The 11,054-nt window shown below is 41.2% G+C and overlaps 1 long non-coding RNA gene and 1 pseudogene across 1 annotated transcript; one reads left to right on the forward strand and one right to left on the reverse strand.

Moving 5' to 3' along the window:
• The first annotated feature begins 776 nt into the window (after positions 1 to 776).
• Positions 777 to 2,775, forward strand: LOC136534802 (B3 domain-containing protein Os03g0120900-like; annotated as a pseudogene).
• A 6,456-nt stretch (positions 2,776 to 9,231) lies between these two features.
• Positions 9,232 to 10,426, reverse strand: LOC136534798 (uncharacterized). Its single transcript, XR_010778819.1, has 3 exons — positions 10,382 to 10,426; positions 10,200 to 10,286; positions 9,232 to 9,322 (listed from the first exon to the last, which is right to left on the reverse strand). It is a non-coding gene; the product is annotated as an uncharacterized lncRNA (long non-coding RNA).
• Between the last annotated feature and the right edge of the window lie 628 nt (positions 10,427 to 11,054).

Consider the following 11,054-nt stretch of genomic DNA (forward strand, 5'->3'; position numbering starts at 1 on the left):
CATAAAGGCTCCACCTATGGCATGAGAAGGACAAGCTCACATGAGCTCAACCAGATAATCCGTGGGCCCCACCCCATCTGATCCCCCTACTACTACTATTTACACTCCATGTTCAGTGGGTAAACTATTTTATTATAAGATAATAATACTATAGATTTTAGCTGATAAATCGGCTCATAAGTTTAAGCGAATAGGCCCGTCACTCCTCCCCCCTCTAGCTCATCTCATCTCACTATCTCACCCCTTTAAAAAGCAGGCTACTTGTATTATGCCCACCCTCCCCTATAGCCTACACCCCATGGATACAATACTAGTAGTACTACATACATACACACTGATAGGGAGAGGTCACAAGCATCCATATACATACTTGATGCATACTACACACACATACTTAGGCCCCGTTTAGATGCAAGCCAAAAACAAAAAATTTTCAAGATTCTCCGTCACATCAAATTTTGCGGCACATGCATGGAGTACTAAATATAGACGAAAAAAAACTAATTACACAGTTAGCCGAGAAATCGTGAGACGAATCTTTTACGCCTAAATAGTCCATAATTGAACAATTTTTTGTCAAATAAAAACGAAAGTGCTACAGTAGCCAAAAGCCAAAAATTTTCGGAACTAAACGGGGCCTTAGCTGCAAGCCTGCAACAATTAACACTACAGTGTGAGAGACTGAGTAGCTAAACTAGCTAGGCCAATTCAATTACCTTTGGTTGCCAGCCAAAAGTAATATCCATCTCCTTTACCCTTTTCCCTTGCCCCACCAATGCAAGAAACTTCATAGTACTGCTACTGCTACCACTCATCACATCTCCTGCTATTGTTAGCCAGCCACTTCTTCTTCCTCCTCCTCTTCTTCCTCCTCTTCCTCTTCTCTTTCTCCGATCCCTACCTTGATTTGAGGCTCGAGGTCGTCGCTAGCACACAAAACCAGCGTATCCTCCTCCCTTCCGTCCTGATCGATTCATCCCGCGCGCGACCGCGGCTGGTAGCAGCCACAATAATCCAAGAAACCAAGCAGAACCAAACCCTGCAAATTCCCCAATTCTAAATTATTCCGATCCTAAGCCATCCGCTAATATAAAACAATTCCCAAGGTCGTATACTAACTATAGTAACAGCTGCACCACCACTGTTCGCCATCCAGCAGCATGCCATAAACAAAAGTATGCTAGTGGTCAAAGTTTGAAGTTTGAAGGCAGCAGCAGGAGCGACGCATCGTCGATCGATCGGCCGGCGTCTACGACGCTCTACCTACCTACCTCGACGGACGGACGGACGGACGGCTCGATCTCGATCTCGATCGATCGCCGGTCGTCGGAGATCGATGGAGTTCACCGCTCCCCCTACCGCGGCCCGGTCGGGCGGCGGCGAGGAGAGGGCGGCTGAGCATCACCAGCAGCAGCAGCCGGCGGTGGAGAAGGAGCACATGTTCGACAAGGTGGTGACGCCGAGCGACGTCGGGAAGCTGAACCGGCTGGTGATCCCGAAGCAGCACGCGGAGAAGTACTTCCCGCTGGACGCGGCGGCGAACGAGAAATGCCTGGTGCTCAGCTTCGAGGACCGCACGGGGAAGCCCTGGCGCTTCCGCTACTCCTACTGGAACAGCAGCCAGAGCTACGTGATGACCAAGGGCTGGAGCCGCTTCGTCAAGGAGAAGCGCCTCGACGCCGGGGACACCGTCTCCTTCGGCCGCGGCGTCGGCGAGACGGCGCGGGGCAGGCTCTTCATCGACTGGCGACGCCGACCCGACCCGCCCGTGCACCACCAGTACCACCACCGCCCTACCGTTCCCCTCCGTCGTCCCCTACGCGCCGTGGCCGCACACGCACCACCACTACCCAGCTGCTGCTGCTGCTGCCGCTGTCAGCGTCGGCGCCGGTGCCGGTGCCGCCAGGACGACGACGGTGCTCCACCTGCCGCCCTCGCCCTCCTCGCTCTATGACCCCCGCCGCCGCCACGTCGGCTACGACGCCTACGGGGCCGGCAGCAGGCAGCTGCTCTTCTACCGGCCGCACCAGCACCACCAGCCCTCCACGGTGGTGCTGGACTCCGTGCCGGTACGGTTACCGACAACGCCAGGGCAGCACGCCGAACCGCCGCCTCCCGTCGTGGGGTCATCGGCCTCGAAGCGGGTGCGGCTGTTTGGGGTGAACCTCGACTGCGCCGGCTCCGAGGAGGAAAACGGCGGCGGCGGTGGGTGGAGGACTAGTGCGCCGCTCACGCAGCACGGCCTGCCGTCGCCGCCGTCCTCGTCGTCCTCCTCCTCCGGGAAAGCGAGGTGCTCCTTGAATCTTGACTTGTGAAGGCATGGCAGCCGGAGAGGTCGTGGTCGTCTCGTCGTCGTACTCGTACGATCTACCACTAGAGCAGCAGCCAGCTACTACTACTACTTTCTTCCCGGCCGCCTTCTGGCGCCACTGCACTGACGGCGGGCACCAATGGTCGTCGTCGTCGTCGAGATCCAGCAATCCAAGTAAACAAAGGCGGCGGTGGTACGTGGCCGGCCGGTGCAAGTAAGGATCGATCGAGCTGGAGGGAGCACTACACCAACAAGTCAGTCTTAGCTCGTAACCCGTATATAGCTCATCTCTCTCTCAATTTCCTTTAGCAATTTCAGTGTGAAGGGGGAAACAAGGAAATTAAGAACAAAGCAGCAACAAAAAAAATTATTAATTGATGGTTAATTTCTCTCCTCGATTTTCTTTCTTGATTTCCTCGTCTGCTAATTTAGCTATATATAAAGCTTAATTAAGTGCACAGCTGCTCGAATTCTTCTTCTTTTGCCTCCTGGAGAAGAACTACTACTGATTTCTTGCATTTCTCAAGCTAATTGCCTAGTGTCAGCATGCATGACCGGGCTTAGGAAACACTGTGTGCTCCGATCCCCACATATGATAACAATTGCTAATACGCACTTCATGATCATATCTGGAGTGCTCCTAGTTCAGGATCAGAGTGCATGTATATACCTCTTAGGATGAGAGGGGCGACAAGTGTGTTGTATCGCACTGCATGCATGTAGATTGTTCTTGCTGTGGTGTTTTGGGCAGGTCAATTGGGGCTCTCCTTCCAAAGCACCTCGGCTGTAGGGAGCAGAGGGGATCAAGCAGGTGCCTTTAAAAATGTGGGAGCTCCTCGGCGCCAGCCAGCAGCCAGAGCCCAGAGCCAGCCAGGGGTGTTTGTTTGTTTAGTCACCCCTAAAATTTATATCACATTGAATATTTAAATATTAATAAAGAGTATTAAATATATATTAATTACAAAACCAATTACATAGATGGAGGCTAATTTATAAGATGATTTTTTAAGCATAATTAATCTATCATTAGCACGTGTTTACTGTAGCACCGCTTTGTCAAATAATGAACTAATTAGGCTTAAAAGATTCGTCTCGTAAATTAGTCGCAAGTTATATAATTAGTTTTATAATTAATCTATATTTAATACTTTATACATATATACAAATATTCGATGTGACATAAATTTTAGGCGCTTCGTAGAAACCAAACACCCCCGCCCGAGAGCTCAGCTCAGCTGCTATCCAGATCTCTCTCTCTCTCTCTGGTTTCTCTCTCTAGGTCAGGTAGTTACGGGAGGGATGGAGGTCAGATCCTAAATCCTTCTCATGTCCTTCACAGAGAGCAGGGTGATCTACCTTCGAACGCTTGCTTGCTCATCCTCTCTCTCTCTGCGCATCTCATCTCGATCTACGATCTCTCTACTTTTTCTCTAGCTATGAGCATACTATTCAACCTCTTGACTTGGTTCGCGCATTTGTCTCTTGTGCCATGCATACCTTCCCTGCTGCTCCTGTTAGACTGTTACTGCTGTTTCTTCTGCAGCAAGCAGTTCTGTTCTTTCTGCTACATCTACACTGGTGAAGTGTTCATCAGACATGCATATACGAAACATGAAAGCTAGTAATGCCAATATTTGTGTATGCCATCCCTGCCTTTCTGCAAGCGATCGAGACGACTACAAAGAAAAAAAAGGGAAACGAGTTGGAAAGCATACAAGAGAGCTTTTTTTTTCTCTGCTGGACTCTAGTTTTTCCTCTCGATCTTTTTGGCGTCAGTCAGAGTGAGAGAGGAAGATAGAAGAATCTCATCATGCATGTTGATGCATCATGCAATGCCCACATTGCGTCGTAGTGCACACTGCACAGTGCATATACTATAGCGAGTAGCATTGAAAAAGGCAATACAAAAAACTCATTAACATGTGGGGAAGAACAAGCTAGTCATCACACAATGCAAGTGTACTGCATGGTGTACAGTGTACTTAAGTATACTCCCTCCGTACTTAAAAAAAAATGAAGTCGTTTTGGACAGCGACACGGTCTCTAAAGCATAACTTTGACTATTTATTTTTATAAAAATATTTATCAAAAAGTGATATATGTAAATTTTTGTGAAAATATTTTTCAAGACAAATCTATACATATGGTTTTCACATTTCTAAACTCAACAACTTAAAAGTTATTCATGATTTATATTCCAATATTTCATCAAGCCTTGTCCAAAACGACTTATTTTTTTTAGTACGGAGGGAGTATATAAATTGAAGAACCATGTTAATCTGGGTCTGACTTTGACATACTCATTTCGTCGGTACACGTACTATAGGGAGTACAGTAGTAGGAGTATATAGGTACTACTAGCGGCAGTACGTACGTAGTGATGGGTAGAGACCATGACTCCAGTCCTGAGAGCTTTCCTGTGTGCTTTACCATGCTCCATGCATGACAGCATGAGCAGGCTCTGCCATTGCTCAGTGTCACTCATTATTAGGCCTTAATGCAGGGCCGTCCCTTAGATCATGTAAGGCTGATAATTACGATTCTCCCATGCCTAGCTAGCTTGTCAGATCGAAATGTTGTATGTGAAAATAATATATATAGCAGCAGGCAGCAGCTTTGATTTGACCTTGGCTGTGTTTTCCTTAGCGTACTCCATCTAACCACTGTAGAGAGTACGTAATGGAATATTAGTAACTCTTTTATCTAACCACTGAAAGAAAACCAGCATATATAGTGATTGCCTTACGTATTGCTAGTAGACAATTAACAATGGTTAGTTGCGACACACACATGCATGCGTGTGAGATATACATCGACTAGCAAGATCTTGTCAATTTGGTATATGATGTGCACAAAAATATAAAGTCCTCTGGCTTGCAACTGTTTTGAGTTAAGTGAAATAATTAAGCTCTCATATCTTTGATTAGAAACATAAGGATGTGCATGCATAGTGCTTTATATCTTAATTACGTGCATACATTCATATCCAGGTTACCGTTCAAGCAGACTCGATCTATGGTACACTCTCATGGTTAGACTGCAAATATTAATTCATAGCCTGCTTTCTAACCCTTATTAGCTATTTTCACTTTTAATAAACAGGAAAAACAATGTTATTATTAGCAGGTGATTATTTATGTACATGAGTTCTAGAGTCGACTAAGTAACAATGTAAAATATATCATAGCTAGTGATCTCTTTTCAAGGGAACAAAATAGTCTGATTAATACTCTTATGAACTGTTGACACAAAAATATGGCGATGTGATCAACACACAATAAGCCAGATGATCTGAGTGGAACGAGACCAGAGATCTACTTGGCTTCAACACAGAACCAGCCGATTCTAAAAACCCAACGACGTGTCAGTCAATTTGACCTGCAATTAACAAGGAGAGAAAAATCTTATTAGTAATTTAAGGTGGAACATCACTACACCACAACACCAAGATTAGCGATGGACGGTCTGACGTTAAAAGCGGCTTCAACGATAAACAATCTGACGCTAAAAAGTTATAGCGACAGACTTCTGCAGACGCTGTATGACCTGTTGCTAAAAATCTTTAGCGTCAAACAGTACTTTTAGCGACAGATAGCCTATTGCCCTGAATTTTTATAGCGGACAGGTAACCTGCTGCTACTCTTTAGCTGACAAACAACCCGCTACTACTCTTTAGCGACAGATCATTTGATGCTACATATAGTTTTAGCGACAGATGGTCCAACAGTTAGTTTTAAATGGTTAAAAAAATAAAAATTGATTGGTCAACAATTATTACAAATGTTACACTGAGCTTCAAAAGTTCATTCAGCAAATACACAACTAGAATTCAATTTCAATAAAGATTGATGCATTTTCACAAATTTGACCAAAAGTTTACAATAGCTCACATAGGTAAGCTCACCACATCTACTTCATCTAGAGACAAAGAACATCCTCCAAAACCATCCAAGCCAATCTGGTTGTGGAAGCATGTGCCTTGTGCTACTAAAAGTAGTGATTGCAACTGCAACAATAAGAAAGTACATGACATTTATTTAGCATAAAATAGAAAAATCATAGTATGGATGCAGAACACAGTAAAGCATTAAGAATTGACAAATTTAGAAAATGGAAACATAGTTTGCGTATTGAGCATGGCATATATACTCAAGTAGATACATTAGTTTGTGTGGAGATTAATTTTTTACCATTTACATCGATCAATACAGCAGGTTGTATGTGTAGCAAAAAACAACAACAACAAAACATAGCACTTGTCCTTAAAATCACTTGTCTCTAGATTCTGAATCTACATTATCAAAGTCAAAAAAAACTGATCCTTAAATTCACAAAAAAATTAAAATTAAATTCTAAATGGATATAACAGACATTGCATTACAGATGTACATCCAATTACTTGTTCAAACTGTCTGAGCCTCATCTTGCTTGTCCTCCAACATAGATGGATAGATATATAATTTACATTGAACATAGTAAGGTAGCATAGTTAGACGAACTGTCCATTGACTGAGAGAGCACTGTTTTTTTTATATGAACACTTGACTGGGAAAATAATATAGAAATGACTTCAGTTCTTGGTGAAATAAGTAGGAAATGCATGTGAACTCGGAAAATAAAACCCAATTTGCAGTATTCAGAGTTTGAGCTTGGTTGAATCTATTTATTGTCCAAGGTAACAGATCAATGACACATGTAACTTGTATCTATGTTAGATATTGTACTGAAAACATAAGGACTATAAATCATATTTTCATCATCTAAACATACTGCCATAGTATGGTAGTGCACAAATACAGTCATAGCTTAGTTTACTCTCATAGGCACTGATTTAATCCCCCCCCAACAAAAAAAAAGCAGAGACATTATGAATCATTGAATTGATATGTATGTAATATACAATTAACATTAGCACATGATTTAAGTGCATGTGAACTTATTTTAGAAGGCCACTTGGCTACAATCATATCTGACGCCATCTAAGTCGTAGATTTACAAAACCACCAACTGATTTTGAAGGCAAAAAAACACCAGGCAAAACAAGGAAAGGTAATTAATCACGGCAGGCAAGCCAATTCCTTGGTTGGCCAAACGAACAATAGGTATTAGCATGAATGGTTTAACTAGATAATGGATCTAATTACCTGTGTCATTCATGTGGTATGGTAAATTGCAGGGTAAAATTTTAAGGAGCGAAGGCAGGTTTTGCCTTAGGTTTCAAGCCTGCAGCATACCTGATGCTCCATCCGGATGCAGAGTCTGTTCATTTATATAAAATTCTGAAGAACAAATTGAACTGCATCGTTAATACTTTGTGCATCCCTGCACAAATTAAATTGCAAAAGATAGTGGGATATATAGAGATCATTCCATGATGAACGAACTGTACACATTTGAGGGGGTTTGTTGTATTCTTGATGTCCCAACTATTCAACTGAAATAAATGTAACTAACGATAGTTTTCCCCGTTTCTGTTGATCTTGCTCAAGAAGGCGAGCAGGGCAATAGAAAGTGGTCGCTGGAGAGCTAGGATGGAAATATACAGTTGTGTTCAATATGTTTGAAAAACTCTTAGACTGATTAGTGACAGGGAAGGGCTACCAACGAAGCGATGGTAGTTAATGGACAGGAAGTTGCAACACGAAAAATCAGTAGAAAGTTGCACAATATCTAAACAGTGAAAATATGACATGGATTAGTGCTCATCTTGTAAAGTTCAATGTGGTACACTAAAAAATTAATGTTACACATGTAACATTTACAACCGAATGAAACAACTTAGGCTAACTTGATTGGGAGTACCATGTCTCATGCTAAATCTATAGATTGTAAATTCTTTATTGTTAGTCAGAACTTCCAAGTTATATTTGTTAATTTCTAATAATGCATTCACTTGGCAATATAGAAACCTTTTTAGAAAAATGTGATGACACTTAAAATATTGTATGAATTAATCATCCAATGTGTAGCAAGATAAAACCAAATAACCAAATTTTGAAATGTACACCATCTTCGGTACAATCTAAGGTTAACTTAGAGCCTAAAATCTGAGATGAACTGAATGGAAGAACATAGGTTCATGTCACTTCCTAATTTAGTGGGCTTACCTTATCAATTTATTTCTCAAAATGGAACACAGATCCAACCAACCGGAACCAAAATATAAAATGTGTCAAGGGCATCTACATATAAGTATTCAATACAGAACAGAGCTGGCATGGACAAAGGCGATGACAAATATAAGTGTACACGTAAAGCTGTTTTGCATTCCATTGGAGTTGCAGGCTAGACAAAGGTAATATATCTCATATTTTCAAGTGTTATATAACTGAGGGGAAAGCTATAAAAACTCTGTATTTGTAGATGCCTAGCTAGTGAGCAGAGAAATAGACCTATGTACTGTTGTGGGTGGGCTGTGCACCTTTGCCATAGACATATGTTGTATATAAAGAAACCGGATTTCACAAAGCATATAAGTTTGGATTCATACCATAGTTTTGAGGCAAATTAATATACAAAATTGTGGTAACATTAGCACAATCAGAACCTGAACATGTATTTTAACACATAGAAACATACCTCTTGGATGGAACCAAAACTGTATGGAAAAAACCTTGCAGCAACAGGTAGTTGTAAGGGCATGGCAATAAAGAAACAAGAAGAATTTTGAGAAGAAGGAAAGTGAGAGCAGCCTTAGGATGCAACAAAATGGTGAGGTTGTTGTAAGGGTAGGAGAACTAAAAAATAGAAAGAATCTAAGGAATAAGAGTAGCTTCAGGGAAAAAAAGATGGCATCATTTGGTCTGTCGTAGTAAGACACAATGGCTTGCACCGAGAAATACCGTTGTTTGCAATAATCCAAGCTTCAGGCACATATAGAAAATAATGAAGCAAAGAACAATCGAAGGATGGATGATTTACCTTTGGCGTGCCAGTAGTGCCACTAGTGAAACAGATAGTGGCAACATCTTCAGGTTTTGGTGGACGAAAATGTTGAGGACTGGCCTTTCCCTGAGTTTAAAGAATTGAAGGATTACAGAAAACAAGGGCGCACAATATATAGGAGCAAGTGGAAAACAGAAGGTGATGTGCCCTTCTTTATTCAAAATTAAAACGCCAATGACAATGTATTGACAACTTAAATATTCAAATTCCATAAATGAAAATTTTAATATGGAAATGCATACACATTTATATATATGCAAAGTAAAGGTAATTTCCAGCTTGAGCATGCTATGTATGCCTATATCCATCAAATGCATGTATGTCTATAACCATCAAGGAGAACATTTGATCTGTAATCTCATGTGTAATTTTCATACAACGAATAAAATGAGAACTCCCCTAAAAAACAAGTAAAACAAAAACAACTAACCTCTACAGCCATACAAGCATGCAGATACAAAAATTTTAGGTTAATCTGAACTAGAAGATTCAGTATGCATTCTAGATAGATCTAAGTTCCACTCAACAAAGGATGGTAAAGAAATCATGGCATCCCACGTATAAAATCTAGGAACATAATACAAATAACATAAGTACATATGTGCGGCTTAGGTGTGAAATCACACCAACTTTCTAAGGGCCAAACTCTTGAAGCACATTGGCAAGGAAAAAGAACAAGAAGAAAACAGGGAACCAAAAGGACATGGGATACTTATAGTTGAGTGCATCCACAAATCTGACATAGGCCATTCTAGATTAATGACAATGAAAATGGCTGCCATGCAGTTGTATCAAAATTTCCTTAAGTTCAGATACATTGAGAAATAAGGGTATCCACTTCAGTAAAATCATGCAGTTTATGAGAAGCAACTTATACCATGGTAGCCTTTACCCCTTTATGTAGTGTTTGAAAACGTTAAAAGAGAAAAATCATCATGAGCACCTGGATGAGCAGCCTGGAGTAAGTTATGATTTCCACTCCAGTAGTAACTAGCGTTGATGGCATATTTGCATCATCTCCACCAACTACCTAGACAAAGAAACTAGGAAAATTAAGGAGGAAAGGTCCTTGAATAATCATGAATATTACATTGTGTTTGTCAATAGTAAGCAGCCCAGACTTACCACTATAAGCCGAACACATGGCATTTGAGCTATAAAACTTAACAGCTGCCATCAATAGATAACCATGAGTAAGATAATAGCCGTAAGTTCAGTCTACGTCTTTTAAATGTAGAATGACATAATAATACTATAATAATGTGAAGTTGAAAGCTAAATGGCATCAATAAACCACTGTAGCTTTTCAAAATAAGAACAAAAATTTTATTCTTTAAATATCAGGCCCTAGTATCCATAAGATTAACCATATCTTTCATGTATATGGGCCTGCAAAAAGGTTGTCATGGCTGCCACTTGTCCCATACTATACGATGTTTTTTATGCTAGAGAAACCTGTTATCAGAGTTATACAAGTACAAATAAAGAATGGCCCAAATTCCTGGAGCAGCTCCAGCCTCACTAGTTATGACTAAGATGACTTCTGACATGCAGCCTCATCATAGGCTTCATTTGCAAATTTTATTTTAGGAACTAGTAATTGTCGAAGGTTGAAAGAGAGAAGTGATTAAAGCTCACAATACTTAGAGTTTGAGGCACACAGAATATTACTTCCACCGCTGCATGGTTCACGATGAATTGAATAGCATCTTGGCCTGAAAGTACAAATGTACAATACACAAAAACTGTCACTAGACAAATCATAAATGAACAAGAGAACTATAGTATAGTCATTTTG

The sequence above is a fragment of the Miscanthus floridulus genome, unplaced genomic scaffold, assembly GCF_019320115.1.
Source record: "Miscanthus floridulus cultivar M001 unplaced genomic scaffold, ASM1932011v1 os_2306_1_2, whole genome shotgun sequence".
Taxonomy (NCBI): Eukaryota; Viridiplantae; Streptophyta; class Magnoliopsida; order Poales; family Poaceae; genus Miscanthus; species Miscanthus floridulus.